The sequence below is a fragment of the Oncorhynchus tshawytscha genome, linkage group LG29 (genome assembly GCF_018296145.1).
Source record: "Oncorhynchus tshawytscha isolate Ot180627B linkage group LG29, Otsh_v2.0, whole genome shotgun sequence".
In the NCBI taxonomy this organism is placed as follows: domain Eukaryota; kingdom Metazoa; phylum Chordata; class Actinopteri; order Salmoniformes; family Salmonidae; genus Oncorhynchus; species Oncorhynchus tshawytscha.
Window position 1 is genome coordinate 30,736,617 of NC_056457.1, and position 22,834 is coordinate 30,759,450.

Here is a 22,834-nt window from a genome sequence, read left to right on the forward strand (position 1 = left end):
TTTTGGGGCGTTTCAGACAGTCATTGGGGTGTTTCAGACAGTCGTTGGGGCGTTTTAGACAGTCGTTGAGGTGTTTTAGACAGTCGTTGAGGTGTTTCAGACAGTCGTTGGGGCGTTTTAGACAGTCGTTGAGGCGTTTTAGACAGTCGTTGAGGTGTTTCAGACAGTCGTTGAGGTGTTTCAGACAGTCGTTGGGGCGTTTTAGACAGTCGTTGAGGTGTTTTAGACAGTCATTGAGGCTTTTTGGGGCGTTTCAGACAGTCGTTGGGGCATTATGGGGCGTTCCAGACAGTCGTTGGGGCGTTTCAGACAGTCTGTTGTTGCCTTTAAAACTTTAAAGTGCACATATTATTTCTATGCTACAACAATCTCTCAGTGGAAAACACAGAGCACCATTATCCTCTTGCAAAATCTGCATACTATTAAAAGGAATGCTGGAGCGTTCGTGAGGATATCAATAGCCAGTCATTCTGTTTCATGGTTATTGCTAAGACTTTTACGTAGAGAGGAACTGTATTTGCGATCTTCTTTGACTAAGGGGGAAGTTGTTTTCTATATATTTATATTTTCTGGTTCTCTGATTAACTGAATGAGAGTGGAAAAATAAATAAATAAACATATTGCGAAGCAACAGAGCTGGATGGGACAAGAAGCAGTGATCCGTCATTATTCCAGGGTGCTTGTGGGTATTTACCACAACCCCACCATGACTCAGTCAATTGAGCATGCTGATTGCAAAATGATCACGGCACAGTGACACACAGGGGGCTAGTCCAACACTTTCCACTCACACCCAAATCAGACCATATTCAGTATTAATATAGTAACTGTACTGTTATACTGTACTGTCCCCCCCTCAATTAGTCGGGGCCTGGACTCTACAAGGTGTCGAAAGAGTTCTACAGGGATGCTGGCCCATGTTGACTCCAATGCTTTCCACAGCTGTGTCAAGTTGACTGGATATCCTTTGGGTGGTGGACCATTCTTGATACACACAGGAAACTGTTGAGCATGAAAAACCCAGCAGCGTTGCAGTTCTTGACACAAACCAGTGTGCCTAGCACCTACTACCATGCCCCGTTAAAAGGCACATAAATATTTGGTCTTTCCCATTCACTCTCTGAATGGCACACACACACAATCCATGTCTCAATTGTCTCAAGGCTTAAACATCCTTCTTTAACCTGTCTCCTCCCCTTCATCTACACTGATTGAAGTGGATTTTACAGGTGACACCATGAAGGGATCATAGCTTTCAACTGGATTCACCTAGTCAGGGGTCTAGTCTGGCCCACAGAGGGTTAGTCTGGTCCACGGATGGCTAGTCTGGTCCACAGGGGATTAGTCTGGTCCACAGGGGATTAGTCTGGTCCACCGGGGATTAGTCCGGTCCACAGGTGGTTAGTCTGGTCCACAGGGGTTAGTCTGGTCCACAGGGGGTTAGTCTGGTCCACAGGGGGTTAGTCTGGTCCACAGGGGGTTAGTCTGGTCCACAGGGGCTAGTCTGGTCCACAGGGGCTAGTCTGGTCCACAGGGGATTAGTCTGGTCCACAGGGGGCTAGTCTGGTCCACAGGTTCTCTCACATCCACTCACACCCAGGTCAGCACATACTCAGTTAAAGGAAAAATCCACCCCCCAAAAAATCCACCCAAAACCACACATTCCTTTAATTTACAGTGTTAAATAACACTAATATGTGAGAATAATATTTTTGGTGAATAAATGTTTCATTTTGGCTTCATATTAAAACTTCTTTGGGATCGGTGTCCTTTCCACGGGACGGTTGAGCTAACGTAGGCTAATGCGATTAGCATGAGGTTGTAAGTAACAAGAACATTTCCCAGGACATTGTAACGCTCGTTGTCGTAAGGAAGAGTGGACCAAAGCGCAGCATGGAAAGTGTTCATGATCTTTATTGTCAAGAATCACTCAAACAAAATGAACGAATACAAAAAACAAAAGCAAACAGTTCCGTCAGGCACAGATATTAACCTCTCCAGGGTAGGGGGCCGCATTCGGAATTTTGGATGAAAAGCATACCCAAATTAAATGGCCTGCTACTCGGGCCCAGTAGATATGATATGCATATAACTGGTAGATTTGGATAGAAAACACTCTAAAGTTTCCAAAACTGTTAAAATAGTGTCTGTGAGTATAACAGAACTGATTTAGCAGGCAAAAACCTGAGAAAAATCCATTCAGGAAGTAGTATTTGTTTTTGTAGTTTTCTATTCAATGCCATTACAGTATCCATTGACTTAGGACCCCACTTGCAGTTCCAATGCCTTCCACTAGATGTCAACAGTCTTCAGCCTTGTATTCTTATAAATGAGGGAGTAAGACCAGTCTGAACGAGTGGATCCTAACGTGACGCAGAGTTTTTTCAGGTTCTCGTGCATTTCTTGTTTACCTTTTATATTGATGATGTTATTGTCCGGTTGAAATATTATAGATAATTTAGCCTAAAAAACAACCTGAGGATTGAATATTAACATCGTTTGACATGTTTCTATGAACTTCACGGATACAATTTGGATTTTTTTGTCTGATTGTTTTGACTGAGTTTGAGCCTGTGGATTACTGAAGAAAACACGCTAACAAAACGGAGGCTTTTGGATATAAAGAGACTTCATCGAACAAAAGGAACATTTATTGAGTAAATGAATGTCGTCTGATTGCCACCATATGAAGATCAATGCGCCTCACAGAGTTGAGTCGCAACTTTTCTCCTATACTTTTCAGGAGATGGGAAACCTTGCCCATGCTACGTCAGTGGGCAATGCAGTGCATTTTGGGTGATTCTGGGACAAGCAGCACTCTCCTTCAAGGACTGAATTGGAGTATATTGGGCGCTACCTAAAAAAAAACATTAGCACGAATTTCGTCAACAAGAACTAGAACATTACACATTTTTCCCGAGTTATGAGATAACTAACTTGCTATCTGTAATATCGTACAGCTTTGGAATCGTGACATTAGGCACGTTTCTTGACATTTACACTGACTTTGAGAAAGGATTGCGTGACAATTAGCTTAGCAACCGCGTGTCACAGCAAGACAAAGTGAACGCGATTGGTCGACAGTCTGCTGGGTAGAGCGTTATACCCGGGGGAATTGATAGAATATCACTCAGAGATACACAAAAAAACAATAAAAAAATCTAAATGGGTGAACCTTTCCTTTAATCAACAGTATTAATATAGTCATAATCATGTAATTAAATGGTTATCGTTGGCTTGCTATATTATATGATCATTATGGGCCCACTGAAACACAAGGGGCTGGTGTGTTCCATTATTCCATCTCACATATCTCACCTCGTTATCCATTACAATACGGTTATTTCACTGCTTTATCACATTATAGATTTATCAACTGCAAAGTGAGACCCAGGGAATCTGGTCCAAATGTGCCAATACTCTACTGAAACATTGTATGTGTACGTATGTTTGTGTAGATATGCGTGTGTAGATATGTGTGTGTAGATATGCGTGTTGATATGCGTGTGTAGATATGTGTGTGTAGATATGCGTGATATGCATGTGTAGTTATGCGTGTGTAATTATCAAATCAAATTAAATTAAATTTTATGCGTAGATATGCATGTGTAGTTATGCGTGTGTACTTATCAAATGAAATTTAATTTAATTTTATGCGTAGATATGCATGTGTAGATATGCATGTGTAGATATGAGTGTGTAGATATGCGTGTGTAGATATGCGTGTGTTGATATGCGTGTGTTGATATGCGTGTGTTGATATGTGTGTGTTGATATGCATGTGTAGATATGCATGTGTAGATATGCGTGTGTAGATATGCGTGTGTTGATATGCGTGTGTAGATATGCGTAGATATGCATGTGTAGATATGCGTGTGTAGATATGCGTGTGTGTACATGCGTTTTCACATAATATTTTCTGTTGAGCTGTCTAGCTGAGCTCTGCTGTGAGTACCTTGGTAGCTTGTGTGTACCTAGGTAGCTTGTACTTACTTTGGGAGTTTTTACGTACCTTGGTAGTAAACTTCAGTTAGTGCTAAACACGGCTGCTAGAATCTTGACTAGAACCAAAACATTTTATCAGTGCTAGCCTCTCTACACTGGTTTTTTGTTAAGGCTAGGGCTGAAATCAAGCTTTTACTGCTAAGCTACAAAGCATTACATGGGCTTGCTCTTACCTATCTTCCAAATAAGGTCCTGCCGTACATACTTACACGTACGCTACGGTCACAAGACGCAGGCCTCCTTACTGTCCATATAATTTCTAAGCAAACAGCTGGAGGCAGGGCTTTCTCCTATCGAGCTCCATTTTTATGGAATGGTCTGCCTATCCACGTGAGAGACGCAGACTCGGTCTCACCCTTTAAGTCTTTACTGAAGACTCATCTCTTCAGTGGGTCATATGGTGGAGTGTAGTCTGGCCCAGGAGTGTAAAGGTGAACGGAAAGGCACTGGAGCAATGAACCGCCCTTGCTGTCTCTGCCTGGCCGGTTCCCCTCTCTCCACTGGGATTCTCTGCCTCTAACCCTATTACAGGGGCTGAGTCACTGGCTTACTGGTGCTCTTCCATGCCGTCCCTTGGAGGGGTGTGTCACTTGAGTGGGTTGAGTCACTGACATGATCTTCCTGTCCAGGTTGGCGCCCCCCCTTGGGTTCGTGCCATGGGGGAGATCTTCGTGGGCTATACTCGGCCTTGTCTCAGTATAGTAAGTTGGTGGTTGAAGATATCCCTCTAGTGTTGTGGGGGCTGTGCTTTGGCAAAGTGGGTGGGGTTTTATCCTGGCTGTTTATCCCTGTCCGGGGCTATCGTTGGAAGGGGCCACAGTGTCTCCCGACCCATCCTGTCTCAGCCTCCAGTATTTATGCTGCAATAGTTTATGTGTCTGGGGGCTAGGGTCAGTCTGTTATATCTGGAGTATTTCTCCTATCCTATCCGGTGTCCTGTGTGAATTTAAGTATGCTCTCTCTAATTCTCTCTCTCTCTCTCTCTGTCTCTGTCTCTTTCTCTCGGAGGACCTGAGCCATAGGACCATGCCTCAGGACTACCTGGCCTGATGACTCCTTGCTGTCCGAAGTCCAACTGGAGGTGCTGCTGCTCCAGTTTCAACTGTTTTGCCTGTGGCTATGGAACCCTGACCTGTTCACCGGACGTGCTACCTGTCCCAGACATTCAACTCTCTAGAGACAGCAGGAGCGGTAGAGCTACTCTGAATGATCGGCTAAGAAAAGCCAACTGACATTTACTCCTGAGGTGCTGACTTGCTGCACCCTCTACAACCACTGTGATTATTATTATTTGACCCTGCTGGTAATTTATGAACATTTGAACATCTTGGCCATGTCCTGTTATAATCTCCACCCGGCACAGCCAGAAGAGTACTGGCTACCCCTCAGAGCCTGGTTCCTCTCTAGGTTTCTTCCTAGGTTCCCGGCCTTTCTAGGGAGTTTTTCTTAGCCCCCGTGCGTCTACACCTGCATTGCTTGCTGTTTGGGGTTTTAGGCTGGGTTTCTGTACAGCACTTTGGGACATCAGCTGATGTAAGAAGGGCTTCATAAATACATTTGATTTGACTAGCTTGTGCGTACCTTGGTAGCTGTAGATGTCTCCAACACTGTTCTGGCGCATTATGTGATGCCAGTAGGCACTGCGAGGCAGGGAGATGGACTTGGTTAACGTTGTCTGGTTGGAGTGTGTCTGAAACAGAGACAACAACATCTTCCTCAGTACGTGGACGCGTGTCCAAAATGGCACCCAATTTTCAAGAAAGTGTACAGACTCTGGTCAAAAGTAGTGCACTATATAGGGAATAGGGTGCAATTTGGGATCCAACGGTTATCTCTGGGTGTAGTCACCTCAAGGGACAGTTACAGAGGCACAAATATCTTAGCCCCCCCCAAAAATGCTAACCTCCCCTGTTATTGTAATGGTGAGAGGTTAGCATGTCTTGGGGATATGATATTTGGGCATCTGTAACTTTCTCACTCATCATTATTCACGATTCATACGGGACAATCCGTAATCATGGTAGCATCCACATTAATGTAGACGTGTTTAGAAACATATTCTATTGTGATTTACACAATAAAAGTGACTCTAAAAGGACACAATACCTGATTTACCATTCATTTCTGTTAGGCACCAGATAATCTCAAACACAAGCAAAACAAACATCAAATGCATCCAGCAAGTCTGTAGAGTCACAAGCTTAATGTAGTCATTGCATGCTAAGAATATGGGACAAAATACAAAACTTTTGAATACTTTAATACACATATAAGTGAATTTGTCTCGAGACTCTTGGTCTCATATAATGGGGGGATTATGTACTAAAAGTGCTGTAATATATAGTCTGTAATATATAGTCTGTAATATATAGTCTGTAATATATAGTCTGTAATATATAGGCTGGATATATAGGCTGTAATATATAGGCTGGATATATAGGCTGTAATATATAGTCTGTAATGTATAGGCTGTAATATATAGGCTGTAATATATAGGCTGTATATATAGGCTGTAATATATAGGCTGTAATATATAGGCTGTAATATATAGGCTGTAATATAGGCTGTATATAGGCTGTAATATATAGGCTATATAGGCTGTAGGCTGTATATATATATAGGCTGTAATATATAGGCTGTAATATATAGGCTGTAATATAATAGGCTGTAATATATAGGCTGTAATATATAGGCTGTAATATATAGGCTGTATATAGGCTGTAATATATAGGCTGTATATATAGGCTGTAATATATAGGCTGTATATATAGGCTGTAATATATAGGCTGTAATATATAGGCTGGATATATAGGCTGTAATATATAGTCTGTAATATATAGGCTGTAATATATAGGCTGTAATATATAGGCTGTAATATATAGGCTGTAATATATAGGCTGTAATATATAGGCTGTAATATATAGGCTGTAATATATAGGCTGTAATATATAGGCTGTAATATATAGGCTGTAATATATAGGCTGTAATATATAGGCTGTAATATATAGGCTGTAATATATAGGCTGTAATATATAGGCTGTAATATATAGGCTGTAATATATAGGCTGTAATATATAGGCTGTAATATATAGGCTGGCTGTAATATATAGGCTGTAATATATAGGCTGTAATATATAGGCTGTAATATATAGGCTGTAATATATAGGCTGTATATATAGGCTGTAATATATAGGCTGTAATATATAGGCTGTATATATAGGCTGTAATATATAGGCTGTAATATATAGGCTGTAATATATAGGCTGTAATATATAGGCTGTAATATATAGGCTGTAATATATAGGCTGTAATATATAGGCTGTAATATATAGGCTGTATATATAATAGGCTGTAATATATAGGCTGTAATATATAGGCTGTAATATATAGGCTGTAATATATAGGCTGTAATATATAGGCTGTAATATATAGGCTGGATATATAGGCTGTAATATATAGGCTGTAATATATAGGCTGTAATATATAGGCTGGATATATATATATATAGGCTGGAAATATAGGCTGTAATATATAGGCTGTAATATATAGGCTGGATATATAGGCTGTAATATATAGCTGTAATATATAGGCTGTAATGTATAGGCTGTAATATATAGGCTGGATATATAGGCTGTAATATATAGGCTGTAATATATAGGCTGTAATATATAGGCTGTAATATATAGGCTGTATATATAGGCTGTAATATATAGGCTGTATATATAGGCTGTAATATATAGGCTGTATATATAGGCTGTAATATATAGGCTGTAATATATAGGCTGTAATATATAGGCTGTATATATAGGCTGTAATATATAGGCTGGGATATATAGGCTGTAATATATAGGCTGGATATATAGGCTGTAATATATAGGCTGTAATATATAGGCTGTAATATATAGGCTGTAATATATAGGCTGGGATATATAGGCTGGGATATATAGGCTGTAATATATAGGCTGTAATATATAGGCTGTAATATATAGGCTGGATATATAGGCTGTAATATATAGGCTGGGATATATAGGCTGTAATATATAGGTGTAATATATAGGCTGTAATATATAGGCTGTAATATATAGGCTGTAATATATAGGCTGTAATACATAGGCTGTAATATATAGGCTGTAATACATAGGCTGTAATATATAGGCTGTAATATATAGGCTGTAATATATAGGCTGTAATACATAGGCTGTAATATATAGGCTGTAATATATAGGCTGGATATATAGGCTGTAATATATAGGCTGGATATATAGGCTGTAATATATAGGCTGGATATATAGGCTGTAATATATAGGCTGGATATATAGGCTGTAATATATAGGCTGTAATATATAGGCTGTAATATATAGGCTGTAATATATAGGCTGTAATATATAGGCTGTAATATATAGGCTGTAATATATAGGCTGTAATATATAGGCTGGATATATAGGCTGTAATATATAGGCTGTAATATATAGGCTGTATATATAGGCTGTAATATATAGGCTGTAATATATAGGCTGGATATATAGGCTGTAATATATAGGCTGGATATATAGGCTGTAATATATAGGCTGTAATATATAGGCTGATATATAGGCTGTAATATATAGGCTGTAATATATAGGCTGTAATAGGCTGTAATATATAGGCTGTAATATATAGGCTGTAATATATAGGCTGGATATATAGGCTGTAATATATAGGCTGGATATATAGGCTGTAATATATAGGCTGGATATATAGGCTGTAATATATAGGCTGTAATATATAGGCTGTAATATATAGGCTGTAATATATAGGCTGTAATATATAGGCTGTAATATATAGGCTGTAATATATAGGCTGTAATATATAGGCTGTAATATATAGGCTGGATATATAGGCTGTAATATATAGGCTGTAATATATAGGCTGTAATATATAGGCTGTAATATATAGGCTGTAATATATAGGCTGTAATATATAGGCTGTAATATATAGGCTGTAATATATAGGCTGGATATATAGGCTGTAATATATAGGCTGTAATATATGGAGGCTGTAATATATAGGCTGGATATATAGGCTGTAATATATAGGCTGAAATATATAGGCTGTAATATATAGGCTGTAATATATAGGCTGGATATATAGGCTGTAATATATAGGCTGGATATATAGGCTGGATATATAGGCTGTAATATATAGGCTGTAATATATAGGCTGTAATATATAGGCTGTAATATATAGGCTGTAATATATAGGCTGTAATATATAGGCTGTAATATATAGGCTGGATATATAGGCTGTAATATATAGGCTGGATATATAGGCTGTAATATATAGGCTGTATATATAGGCTGTAATATATAGGCTGGGATATATAGGCTGTAATATATAGGCTGGATATATAGGCTGTAATATATAGGCTGTAATATATAGGCTGTAATATATAGGCTGTAATATATAGGCTGTAATATATAGGCTGTATATATAGGCTGTAATATATAGGCTGTAATATATAGGCTGTAATATATAGGCTGGATATATAGGCTGTAATATATAGGCTGGATATATAGGCTGGATATATAGGCTGGATATATAGGCTGTAATATATAGGCTGTAATAGGCTGTAATATATAGGCTGTAATATATAGGCTGGATATATAGGCTGTAATATAGGCTGTAATATATAGGCTGTATATATAGGCTGTAATATATAGGCTGTAATATATGTAATATATAGGCTGTAATATATAGGCTGTAATATATAGGCTGTAATATATAGGCTGTAATATATAGGCTGGATATATAGGCTGTAATATATAGGCTGTAATATATAGGCTGTAATATATAGGCTGTAATATATAGGCTGTAATATATAGGCTGGGAATATATAGGCTGTAATATATAGGCTGTAATATATAGGCTGTAATATATAGGCTGGATATATAGGCTGTAATATATAGGCTGTAATATATAGGCTGGAATATATAGGCTGGATATATAGGCTGTAATATATAGGCTGGATATATAGGCTGTAATATATAGGCTGTAATATATAGGCTGATATATATAGGCTGGATATATAGGCTGTAATATATAGGCTGTAATATATAGGCTGTAATATATAGGCTGTAATATATAGGCTGTAATATATAGGCTGTAATATATATATAGGCTGTAATATATAGGCTGGATATATAGGCTGTAATATATAGGCTGGATATATAGGCTGTAATATATAGGCTGTAATATATAGGCTGTAATATATAGGCTGTAATATATAGGCTGTAATATATAGGCTGTAATATATAGGCTGTAATATATAGGCTGTAATATATAGGCTGTAATATATAGGCTGTATATATAGGCTGGATATATAGGCTGTAATATATAGGCTGTAATATATAGGCTGTAATATATAGGCTGTAATAGGCTGTATAGGCTGTAATATATAGGCTGTAATATATAGGCTGTAATATATAGGCTGTAATATATAGGCTGTAATATATAGGCTGTAATATATAGGCTGTAATATATAGGCTGTAATATATAGGCTGGATATATAGGCTGTAATATATAGGCTGGATATATAGGCTGTAATATATAGGCTGTAATATATAGGCTGTAATATATAGGCTGTAATATATAGGCTGTAATATATAGGCTGTAATATATAGGCTGGATATATAGGCTGTAATATATAGGCTGGATATATAGGCTGTAATATATAGGCTGTAATGTATAGGCTGTAATATATAGGCTGTAATATATAGGATGGATATATAGGCTGTAATATATAGGATGGATATATAGGCTGCATATATAGGCTGGATATATAGGCTGTAATATATAGTCTGTAATATATAGGCTGTAATATATAGGCTGTAATATATGTAGGCTGTAATATATAGGCTGGATATATAGGCTGTAATATATAGGCTGGATATATAGGCTGTAATATATAGGCTGGATATATAGGCTGTAATATATAGGCTGTAATATATAGGCTGTAATATATAGGCTGTAATATATAGGCTGGATATATAGGCTGTAATATATAGGCTGGATATATAGGCTGTAATATATAGGCTGTAATATATAGGCTGGATATATAGGCTGTAATATATAGGCTGGATATATAGGCTGTAATATAGGCTGTAATATATAGGCTGTAATATATAGGCTGTAATATATAGGCTGTAATATATAGGCTGTAATATATAGGCTGGATATATAGGCTGTAATATATAGGCTGGATATATAGGCTGTAATATATAGGCTGTAATATATAGGCTGTAATATATAGGCTGTAATATATAGGCTGTAATATATAGGCTGTAATATATAGGCTGTAATATATAGGCTGTAATATATAGGCTGTAATATATAGGCTGTAATATATAGGCTGTAATATATAGGCTGTAATATATAGGCTGTAATATATAGGCTGTAATATATAGGCTGTAATATATAGGCTGGATATATAGGCTGTAATATATAGGCTGGATATATAGGCTGTAATATATAGGCTGGAATATATAGGCTGTAATATATAGGCTGGATATATAGGCTGTAATATATAGGCTGTAATATATAGCTGTAATATATAGGCTGTAATGTATAGGCTGTAATATATAGGCTGGATATATAGGCTGTAATATATAGGCTGTAATATATAGGCTGTAATATATAGGCTGTAATATATAGGCTGTAATATATAGGCTGTAATATATAGGCTGTAATATATAGGCTGTATATATAGGCTGTAATATATAGGCTGGATATATAGGCTGTAATATATAGGCTGGATATATAGGCTGTACTATGTAGGCTGTAATATATAGGCTGTAATATATAGACTGTAATATATAGGCGGGATATATAGGCGGGATATGTATAGGCTGTAATATATAGGCTGTAATATATAGGCTGTAATATATAGGCTGGATATATAGGCTGTAATATATAGGCTGGATATATAGGCTGTAATATATAGGCTGTAATATATAGGCTGTAATATATAGGCTGTAATATATAGGCTGGATATATAGGCTGTAATATATAGGCTGGATATATAGGCTGTAATATATAGGCTGTAATATATAGGCTGTAATATATAGGCTGTAATATATAGGCTGTAATATATAGGCTGTAATATATAGGCTGTAATATATAGGCTGTAATATATAGGCTGGATATATAGGCTGTAATATATAGGCTGGATATATAGGCTGTAATATATAGGCTGGATATATAGGCTGTAATATATAGGCTGGATATATAGGCTGTAATATATAGGCTGTAATATATAGGCTGGATATATAGGCTGGATATATAGGCTGTAATATATAGGCTGTAATATATAGGCTGTAATATATAGGCTGTAATATATAGGCTGTAATATATAGGCTGTAATATATAGGCTGTAATATATAGGCTGTAATATATAGGCTGTAATATGGATATAGGCTGTAACATATAGGCTGTAATATATAGGCTGTAATATATAGGCTGTAATATATAGGCTGTAATATATAGGCTGTAATATATAGGCTGTAATATATAGGCTGGATATATAGGCTGTAATATATAGGCTGGATATATAGGCTGTAATATATAGGCTGTAATATATAGGCTGTAATATATAGGCTGTAATAGGCTGTAATGTATAGGCTGTAATATATAGGCTGCTGTAATGGATATATAGGCTGTAATATATAGGCTGTATATATAGGCTGTAATATATAGGCTGGATATATAGGCTGTAATATATAGGCTGTAATATATAGGCTGGGATATATAGGCTGTAATATATAGGCTGTAATATATAGGCTGTAATATATAGGCTGTAATATATAGGCTGTAATATATAGGCTGGATATATAGGCTGTAATATATAGGCTGTAATATATAGGCTGGATATATAGGCTGTAATATATAGGCTGTAATGTATAGGCTGTAATATATAGGCTGGATATATAGGCTGTAATATATAGGCTGTAATGTATAGGCTGTAATATATATAGGCTGGATATATAGGCTGTAATATATAGGCTGTAATATATAGGCTGTAATATATAGGCTGTAATATATAGGCTGTAATATATAGGCTGGATATATAGGCTGTAATATATAGGCTGTATATATAGGCTGTAATATATAGGCTGTAATATATAGGCTGTAATATATAGGCTGGATATATAGGCTGTAATATATAGGCTGGATATATAGGCTGTAATATATAGGCTGGATATATAGGCTGTAATATATAGGCTGTAATATATAGGCTGTATATATAGGCTGTAATATATAGGCTGTAATATATAGGCTGGATATATAGGCTGTAATATATAGGCTGTAATGATATGGATATAGGCTGGATATATAGGCTGGATATATAGGATGTAATATATAGGCTGTAATATATAGGCTGTAATATATAGGCTGTAATATATAGGCTGTAATATATAGGCTGTAATATATAGGCTGTAATATATAGGCTGTAATATATAGGCTGTAATATATAGGCTGTAATATATAGGCTGGATATATAGGCTGTAATATATAGGCTGGATATATAGGTTGTAATATATAGGCTGTATATATAGGCTGTAATATATAGGTGGGATATATAGGCTGTAATATATAGGCTGGATATATAGGCTGTAATATGTAGGCTGTAATATATAGGCTGTAATATATAGACTGTAATATATAGGCTGGATATATAGGCTGGGATATATAGGCTGTAATATATAGGCTGTAATATATAGGCTGTAATATATAGGCTGGATATATAGGCTGTAATATATAGGCTGGATATATAGGCTGGATATATAGGCTGGGATATATAGGCTGTAATATAGGCTGGAGGCTGTAATATAGGCTGTAATGTATAGGCTGTAATATATAGGCTGGATATATAGGCTGTAATATATAGGCTGGATATATAGGCTGTAATATATAGGCTGTAATATATAGGCTGTAATATATAGGCTGGATATATAGGCTGTAATATATAGGCTGTAATATATAGGCTGTATATATAGGCTGTAATATATAGGCTGTAATATATAGGCTGGATATATAGGCTGTAATATATAGGCTGTAATACATAGGCTGGATATATAGGCTGTAATATATAGGCTGGATATATAGGCTGTAATATATAGGCTGTAATATATAGGCTGTAATATATAGGCTGGATATATAGGCTGTAATATATAGGCTGGATATATAGGCTGTAATATATAGGCTGGATATATAGGTTGTAATATATAGGCTGTATATATAGGCTGTAATATATAGGTGGGATATATAGGCTGTAATATATAGGCTGGATATATAGGCTGTACTATGTAGGCTGTAATATATAGGCTGGATATATAGGCTGAAATATTTAGGCTGGATATATAGGCTGTAATATATAGGCTGTAATATATAGGCTGGATATATAGGCTGAAATATTTAGGCGGGATATATAGGCTGTAAGAGAGACGCAATCCGAAGCGGTGCAGCCAGCGGGTTTCTCCACGCATCGCGCCGACAGAAACAAACATCTTTCTGGTAAGAAGACGGGCGGGGGCGTATGTCTTATGGCCAACGTGACATGGTGTGATGAAAGAAACATACAGGAACTCAAATCCTTCTGTTCACCTGATTTAGAATTCCTCACAATCAAATGTAGACCGCATTATCTACCAAGAGAATTCTCTTCGATTATAATCACAGCCGTATATATCCCCCAAGCAGACACATCGATGGCTCTGAACGAACTTTATTTAACTCTCTGCAAACTGGAATCCATTTATCCGGAGGCTGCATTCATTGTAGCTGGGGATTTTAACAAGGCTAATCTGAAAACAAGACTCCCTAAATTTTATCAGCATATCGATTGCGCAACCAGGGGTGGAAAGACCCTGGATCATTGTTACTCTAACTTCCGCTGACGCATATAAGGCCCTGCCCCGCCCCCTTTCGGAAAAGCTGACCACGACTCCATTTTGTTGATCCCTGCCTACAGACAGAAACTAAAACAAGAAGCTCCCACGCTGAGGTCTGTCCAACGCTGGTCCGACCAAGCTGACTCCACACTCCAAGACTGCTTCCATCACGTGGACTGGGAGATGTTTCGTATTGCGTCAGACAACAACATTGACGAATACGCTGATACGGTGTGCGAGTTCATTAGAACGTGCGTTGAAGATGTCGTTCCCATAGCAACGATTAAAACATTCCCTAACCAGAAACCGTGGATTGATGGCAGCATTCGTGTGAAACTGAAGGCACGAACCACTGCTTTTAATCAGGGCAAGGTGTCTGGTAACATGACTGAATACAAACAGTGCAGCTATTCCCTCCGCAGGCTATCAAACAAGCTAAGCGCCAGTACAGAGACAAAGTAGAATCTCAATTCAACGGCTCAGACACAAGAGGTATGTGGCAGGGTCTACAGTCAATCACGGACTACAGGAAGAAACCCAGCCCAGTCACGGACCAGGATGTCTTACTCCCAGGCAGACTAAATAACTTTTTTGCCCGCTTTGAGGACAATACAGTGCCACTGACACGGCCTGCAACGGAAACATGCGGTCTCTCCTTCACTGCAGCCGAAGTGAGTAAGACATTTAAACGTGTTAACCCTCGCAAGGCTGCAGGCCCAGACGCATCCCCAGCCGCGCCCTCAGAGCATGCGCAGACCAGCTGGCCGGTGTGTTTACGGACATATTCAATCAATCCCTATACCAGTCTGCTGTTCCTACATGCTTCAAGAGGGCCACCATTGTTCCTGTTCCCAAGAAAGCTAAGGTAACTGAGCTAAACGACTACCGCCCGTAGCACTCACATCCGTCATCATGAAGTGCTTTGAGAGACTAGTCAAGGACCATATCACCTCCACCCTACCTGACACCCTTGACCCACTCCAATTTGCTTACCGCCCAAATAGGTCCACAGACGATGCAATCTCAACCACACTGCACACTGCCCTAACCCATCTGGACAAGAGGAATACCTATGTGAGAATGCTGTTCATCGACTACAGCTCGGCATTCAACACCATAGTACCCTCCAAGCTCGTCATCAAGCTCGAGACCCTGGGTCTCAACCCCGCCCTGTGCAACTGGGTACTGGACTTCCTGACGGGCCGCCCCCAGGTGGTGAGGGTAGGCAACAACATCTCCTCCCCGCTGATCCTCAACACTGGGGCCCCACAAGGGTGCGTTCTGAGCCCTCTCCTGTACTCCCTGTTCACCCACGACTGCGTGGCCATGCACGCCTCAACTCAATCATCAAGTTTGCGGACGACACAACAGTGGTAGGCTTGATCACCAACAACGACGAGACGGCCTACAGGGAGGAGGTGAGGGCCCTCGGAGTGTGGTGTCAGGAAAATAACCTCACACTCAACGTCAACAAAACTAAGGAGATGATTGTGGACTTCAGGAAACAGCAGAGGGAACACCCCCATCCACATCGATGGAACAGTAGTGGAGAGGGTAGCAAGTTTTAAGTTCCTCGGCATACACATCACAGACAAACTGAATTGGTCCACTCACACAGACAGCATCGTGAGGAAGGCGCAGCAGCGCCTCTTCAACCTCAGGAGGCTGAAGAAATGTCAGTTGTCACCAAAAGCACTCACAAACTTCTACAGATGCACAATCGAGAGCATCCTGGCGGGCTGTATCACCACCTGGTATGGCAACTGCACCGCCCTCAACCGTAAGGCTCTCCAGAGGGTAGTGAAGTCTGCACAACGCATCACCGGGGGCAAACTACCTGCCCTCCAGGACACCTACACCACCCGATGCTACAGGAAGGCCATAAAGATCATCAAGGACATCAACCACCCGAGCCACTGCCTGTTCACCCCGCTGCCATCCAGAAGGCGAGGTCAGTACAGGTGCATCAAAGCTGGGACCGAGAGACTGAAAAACAGCTTCTATCTCAAGGCCATCAGACTGTTAAACAGCCACCACTAACATTGAGTGGCTACTGCCAACACACTGTCAATGACACTGACTCTACTCCAGCCACTTTAATCATGGGAATTGATGGGAAATGATGTAAATATATCACTAGCCACTTTAAACAATGCTACCTTATATAATGTTACTTACCCTACATTATTCATCTCATATGCATACGTAGATACTGTACTCTATATCATCGACTGCATCCTTATGTAATACATGTATGTCACTTGCCACTTTAACTATGCCACTTGGTTTACATACTTATCTCATATGTATATACTGTACTCGATATCATCTACTGTATCTTGCCTATGCTGCTCTGTACCATCACTCATTCATATATCCTTATGTACATATTCTTTATCCCCTTACACTGTGTATGACAGTAGTTTTTTTTGGAATTGTTAGTTAGATTACTTGCTCGTTATTACTGCATTGTCGGAACTAGAAGCACAAGCACTTCTGCTACACTCGCATTAACATCTGCTAACCATGTGTATGTGACAAATAAAATTTGATTTGATTTGATTTGATTTGATTTGTAATATATAGGCTGTAATATATAGGCTGGATATATAGGCTGTAATATATAGGCTGTAATATATAGGCTGGATATATAGGCTGTAATATATAGGCTGTAATATATAGGCTGGATATATAGGCTGTAATATATAGGCTGGATATAGGCTGTAATATATAGGCTGTAATATATAGGCTGGATTATAGGCTGTAATATATAGGCTGGATATATAGGCTGTAATATATAGGCTGGATATATAGGCTGTAATATATAGGCTGGATATATAGGCTGTAATATATAGGCTGTAATATATAGGCTGTAATATATAGGCTGTAATATATAGGCTGTAATATATAGGCTGTAATATATAGGCTGTAATATATAGGCTGTAATATATAGGCTGTAATATATAGGCTGTAATATATAGGCTGTAATATATAGGCTGTAATATATAGGCTGGATATATAGGCTGGATATATAGGCGGGATATATAGGCTGTAATATATAGGCTGTAATATATAGGCTGGATATATAGGCTGTAATATATAGGCTGGATATATAGGCTGGATATATAGGCGGGATATATAGGCTGTAATATATAGGCTGTAATATATAGGCTGTAATATATAGGCTGGATATATAGGCTGGATATATAGGCGGGATATATAGGCTGTAATATATAGGCTGTAATATATAGGCTGTAATATATAGGCTGTAATATATAGGCTGTAATATATAGGCTGGATATATAGGCTGTAATATATAGGCTGGATATATAGGCTGGATATATAGGCGGGATATATAGGCTGTAATATATAGGCTGTAATATATAGGCTGTAATATATAGGCTGTAATATATAGGCTGTAATATATAGGCTGTAATATATAGGCTGTAATATATAGGCTGTAATATATAGGCTGGATATATAGGCTGTAATATATAGGCTGTAATATATAGGCTGGATATATAGGCTGTAATATATAGGCTGGATATATAGGCTGTAATATATAGGCTGGATATATAGGCTGTAATATATAGGCTGGATATATAGGCTGTAATATATAGGCTGTAATATATAGGCTGTAATATATAGGCTGTAATATATAGGCTGTAATATATAGGCTGTAATATATAGGCTGTAATATATAGGCTGTAATATATAGGCTGTAATATATAGGCTGTAATATATAGGCTGTAAATATAGGCTGTAATATATAGGCTGTAATATATAGGCTGGATATATAGGCTGTAATATATAGGCTGGATATATAGGCTGTAATATATAGGCTGTAATATATAGGCTGTAATATATAGGCTGTAATATATAGGCTGTAATATATAGGCTGTAATATATAGGCTGTAATATATACCCGGCTGTAATATATAGGCTGTAATATATAGGCTGTAATATATAGGCTGTAATATATAGGCTGTAATATATAGGCTGGATATATAGGCTGTAATATATAGGCTGTAATATATAGGCTGTAATATATAGGCTGTAATATATAGGGTTTTGTAATATATAGGCTGTAATATATAGGCTGTAATATATAGGCTGTAATATATAGGCTGTAATATATAGGCTGTAATATATAGGCTGTAATATATAGGCTGGATATATAGGCTGGATATATAGGCTGGATATAGGGGGATATATAGGCTGTAATATATAGGCTGTAATATATAGGCTGGATATATAGGCTGTAATATATAGGCTGGATATATAGGCTGGATATATAGGCGGGATAAATAGGCTGTAATATATAGGCTGTAATATATAGGCTGTAATATATAGGCTGGATATATAGGCGGGATATATAGGCTGTAATATATAGGCTGTAATATATAGGCTGTAATATATAGGCTGTAATATATAGGCTGTAATATATAGGCTGGATATATAGGCTGTAATATATAGGCTGGATTTATAGGCTGGATATTTAGGCGGGATATATAGGCTGTAATATATAGGCTGTAATATATAGGCTGTAATATATAGGCTGGATATATAGGCTGTAATGTATAGGCTGGATATATAGGCTGGATATATAGGCTGTAATGTATAGGCTGGATATATAGGCTGTAATAGGCTGGATATATAGGCTGTAATGTATAGGCTGTAATATATAGGCATCGTATCAGTTCAAATCCAAAGTGCAAAGAACAGAATTAAACAACAACAAATGTCACTGTCTAAATACTTTTGCAACTCACTGTGTAGTAGTGTATGTGCATATGTGTGTATTGTCTGTGCGTGTTGTGTGTGAGGACCTGAGCCATAGGACCATACCTCAGGACTACCTGGCCTGATGACTCCTTGCTGTCTCCAGGCCACCTGGCCATGCTGCTGCTCCAGTTTCAACTGTTCTGCCTGCGGCTATGGAACACTGACCTGTTCACCGGACATACTACCTGTCCCAGACCTGATGTTTTCAACTCTCTAGAGACTGCAGGGGCGGTAGAGATACTCTGAATGATCGGCTAAGAAAAGCCAACTGACATTTACTCCTGAGGTGCTGACCTGCTACACCCTCTACAACCTCTGTGATTATTATTGTTTTGACCCTGCTGGTCATCTATGAACATTTGAACATCTTGGCCATGTTCTGTTATAATCTCTACCCGGTAGAGCCAGAAGAGGACTGGCCACCCCACATAGCCTGGTTCCTCTCTAGGTTTCTTCCTAGGTTTTGGCCTGTCTAGGGAGTTTTTCCTAGCCATCGTGCTTCTACACCTGCATTGCTTGCTGTTTGGGGTTTTAGGCTGGGTTTCTGTACAGCACTTTGAGGTATCAGCTGATGTAAGAAGGGCTTTATAAATAGATTTGATTTGATTTGTGTGTCTTGTGTGTGTGTGTGTGTGTGTGTGTGTGTGTGTGTGTGTGTGTGTGTGTGTGTGTGTGTGTGTGTGTGTGTGTGTGTGTGTGTGTGTGTGTGTGTGTGTGTGTGTGTGTGTGTGTGTATGCTAATGTATGCTAAATTGTAATTATTTGCCTAGCTCCTCATGCGTTTGACTTGTTAATTGTTTACTCCATGTGTAACTCTGTGTTGTTGTCTGTTCACACTGCTATGCTTTATCTTGGCCAGGTCACAGTTGTAAATGAGAACTTGTTCTCAACTAGCCTACCTGGTTAAATAAAGGTGAAATAAAATCCAAATATAATAAAAATATAAGTGTGTGTGTGTTAGTGTATTGTTTGTGTGTTGTGTGTGCATTGTGTGGCTTCTGTGTGTGTATATGTGTGTGTGTGTGTGTGTGTGTGTGTGTGTGTTGTATGTGTATTATTTGTGTGTGTTGTGTGTAGTGTGTGTTTTGTGTGTGTAGTGTGTGTGTGTATTGCGTGTGTAGTGTGTGTGTGTGTGTGTGTGTATTGTGTGTGTGTAGTGTGTGTTACCTGTGAAGTCTTCTCCTCCATCATCCTCTCATGTTGCTGTGCGATGGACAGGGTGGCTGAGTGGACTCTCTGGTACATCATCTCTCCCTCCCGTCTGGAACGTAAACAGACCCTCCCCTGTGTCACACATCCTAGAGAGAGAGGGGAGAGAGAGAGAGAGAGAGAGAGAGAGAGAGAGAGAGAGAGAGAGAGAGATGGGGAGGGAGATGGGGAGAGAGCGAGAGAGGGAGAGAGATAGGAAAGAGAGCGAGAGAGATGGGGAAGAGAGCGAGAGATGGGGAAGAGAGAAGGGGGAGAGAGAAGTTGAAGAGAGAAGGGGGAGAGAGCGAGAGAGAGAGACAGGGAAGAGAGAGCGAGAGAGAGAGAGGGGGGAGAGAAGGAGAGAGGGAGAGAGCGAGAGAGAGACACACACAGAGAGAGAGAGAGAGAGGGAGAGAGGGAGAGAGCGAGACACACAGAGAGAGAGAGAGAGAGAGGGAGAGAGCGAGAGAGAGAGCAAGACACACACAGAGAGAGAGAGAGAGAGAGCGAGAGAGGGAGAGAGATGGGAAAGAGAGCAAGAGAGATGGGGAAGAGAGCGAGAGATGGGGAAGAGAGAAGGGGGAGAGAGAAGTTGAAGAGAGAAGGGGGAGAGAGCGAGAGAGAGAGACAGGGAAGAGAGAGCGAGAGAGAGAGAGAGAGAGGGGAGAGAAGGAGAGAGGGAGAGAGCGAGAGAGAGACACACAGAGAGAGAGAGAGAGAGAGGGAGAGAGGGAGAGAGCGAGACACACAGAGAGAGAGAGAGAGAGGGAGAGAGGGAGAGAGCGAGAGAGAGAGAGCGAGACACACACAGAGAGAGAGAGAGAGAGAGAGCGAGAGAGGGAGAGATGGGAAAGAGAGCAAGAGAGATGGGGAAGAGAGCGAGAGATGGGGAGAGAGAAGTTGAAGAGAGAAGGGGAGAGAGGGAGAGAGAGAGACAGGGAAGAGAGAAGTGGAAGAGAGAGAGAGAGAGAGAGAGAGAGAGAGAGAGAGAGATAGATGGGGAAGAGGGAGTGAGAGAGAGATGGAGAAGAGAGAAGGGGGAGAGAGAGAATTCAACATACCAAGTAGGATCTGGATAAAAAGTACTTGAATCAGTCATAGAGCCCATTGCCCTTTATGGTTGTGAGGTCTGGGGTCCGCTCACAACCAAGATTTCACAAAATGGGACAAACACCAAATATTGAGACTTTGCATGCAGAATTCAGCAAAAATATCCTCTGTGTATAACGTAGAACACCAAATATTGCATGCAGAGCAGAATTAGGCCGATATTAATTATCAAAATCCAGAAAATAACCGTTAAATTCTACAACCACCTAAAAGGAAGCGATTCCCAAACCTTCCATAACAAAGCCATCACCTACAGAGAGATGAACCTGGAGAAGAGTCCCCTAAGCAAGCTGGTCCTGGGGCTCTGTTCACAAACACAAACACACCCCACAGAGCCCCAGGACAACAACACAAATAGACCAAACCAAATCATGAGAAAACAAAAATATAATTACTTGACACATTGGAAAGAATTAACAAAAAAACTGAGCAAACTAGAATGCTATTTGGCCCTAAACAGAGAGTACACTGTGGCAGAATTCCTGACCACTGTGACTGACCCAAGGAAAGCTTTGACTATGTACAGACTCAGTGAGCATAGCCTTGCTATTGAGAAAGGCCACCGTAGGCAGACATGGCTCTCAAGAGAATACAGGCTATGTGCACACTGCCCACAAAATGAGGTGGAAACTGAGCTGCACTTCCTAACCTCCTGCCCAATGTATGACCATATTAGAGAAACATATTTCCCTCAGATTACACAGATCAACAAAGAATTCGAAAAGAAATCCAATTTGATAAACTCCCATATCTACTGGGTGAAATACCACAGTGTGCCGTCACAGCATCAAGATTTGTGACCTGTTGCCACAAGAAAAGGG

The 22,834-nt window shown here is 39.1% G+C and overlaps 1 pseudogene; it reads right to left on the reverse strand.

Moving 5' to 3' along the window:
• Window positions 1–22,834, reverse strand: part of LOC112227464 — a 79,369-nt pseudogene that overhangs the window by 14,981 nt on the left and 41,554 nt on the right.